This window comes from Ascaphus truei, chromosome 3 (assembly GCF_040206685.1).
Source record: "Ascaphus truei isolate aAscTru1 chromosome 3, aAscTru1.hap1, whole genome shotgun sequence".
NCBI lineage: Eukaryota > Metazoa > Chordata > Amphibia > Anura > Ascaphidae > Ascaphus > Ascaphus truei.
This window is the reverse complement of record NC_134485.1, coordinates 64359185-64360761: the sequence shown is the minus strand read 5'-3', so window position 1 is coordinate 64360761 and position 1577 is coordinate 64359185. Positions and strand designations below refer to the sequence as shown.

At 39.6% G+C, this 1577-nt stretch overlaps 1 protein-coding gene across 2 annotated transcripts in view; it reads right to left on the bottom strand.

The window, feature by feature from the left end:
• Positions 1 to 623, bottom strand: part of ZSWIM7 (zinc finger SWIM-type containing 7) — an 80017-nt gene extending 79394 nt beyond the window's left edge. Inside the window, exon 1 of one of the 2 annotated variants that reach the window (XM_075594175.1) lies at positions 321 to 623. The gene's annotated coding sequence lies outside the window, so the exon portion shown is untranslated. The remainder of the gene's footprint in view (positions 1 to 320) is intronic. The other variant, XM_075594176.1, reaches the window with a different exon arrangement.
• Between the last annotated feature and the right edge of the window lie 954 nt (positions 624 to 1577).

Genomic DNA, 1577 nt, shown 5'->3' with positions numbered 1-1577 from the left:
CTGTTTGGGGGGTCAGAGCCTAACAACCATGTTTACAATACTAACTCACATGATAATGAATTTCATTGAGAACCAACCCTATTATCACCAGACTCTGCCCCAACACTGCAGCGCCTAAATAGTGCCACAATAAGGCAGGTATCACAGTGACAGAAGCCAGAGCTCAGATCATTAACACAGAGATCAGATCATTAATACAGAGATCAGATCATTAATACAGAGATCAGCTATGACTGTAACTCAAGCCAAACCTTCAGCCCCAAACCGCCCTCCGCCTGCTATCCTCTCTTTTAAGTACACATCCCTAGCCACACACTCACTGGCAGGCCGGCGCTTCCGGTTTCCTAGCAGCGGTTGCCAGGTTACACGGGAGAAGCGCGTTGATCTCTGGGAGTTGTAGTCCACGCTCCCGATGGATTGAGCGTTCTGACCTGCGTTGATGAGCCTTGTCACATAAAGTTTACTCGCTGCCAACTATACGGTTTTGATTCGGGGCCTCTGGGTTTTCGGTCATCTCTAAACTCCACAGCAGCAAACCCAGAGCGAGGCTGATCATTGACGCGTGTAAATTAGTTGATGTGCCTCTCTGAGTTTCGCCCTCACTGTTTGGATGAATCATGTGATTGCTGCAGAACACGCATGGTCTTCTGGGAGTGGTAGTTCTACTGCCGATTAAACCTTATGCAGGGGTCTCCCAGCAGGACCACAACTCCCAGAACTCTTTGTGTTTTATTATTTTCAAAGTATCAGAGGACAGAAAGCGGGAAAATCGACGAAGAAAAGAAAGATAATAAGAAAGAGAAATAATACTGAGCGAGAGAAACGAGAGGAGAAAGCCATATACAAAAGGAAAGAAAGTCAAAGATGAGGGAATAGGTAGAAGAAAAGAAAGTACAGGAAAGAAGAAAAAAAACGGAAGAGGAGAAAATAAAAAGATACATGAAAGGGGGATGTAAGAAAACTAAAAGAGGAACAAATAAATAAAAAGATTTGAAAGAGAGGATGATGAAGGAGAAAAAAAAATCAGAGCGCAATAACAAATGAGGAAATTAAATGTTAAAGGAGAGGTGAAGAAATCTAGAAAAGATGACAGAAAAATAAATTTAAGACAAAAAACCAGTATAGAAACACAAGAAAAGGGAGCACTGCCGCAAACTGTACCAAAGATAAAGAATATAAAAATAAGAGACAGAATATATTACAAAAAAAAAAGAATTAAGAGTCAAGAGAAGCTTTTTTATGTGATATCTAAAAACGTATTCAACTATACGGACACAATTTGTAGTATTCGACAACAAAGAAATGGGTACGTGCTGGTCTCAGGACCTCCCAATAATGTCCCAAATAATGTCAATCCTGCTGCTTGACACCCGCGATCGAACGGGGCAAACTAGAGAACAACACACAAACAAAACAAACAAGTCCCAGTTTGGTAGTACACACTGAGATCATTTACTATTTAGTCATTGTTATTTACGTTTATTATGATTATTTATTATATAATAGTATATTTGGGGTATTTTGTAGTATTTTTTTTAATGTGTATATGGTATAAGTGTATTGTTATTGTATTTTAT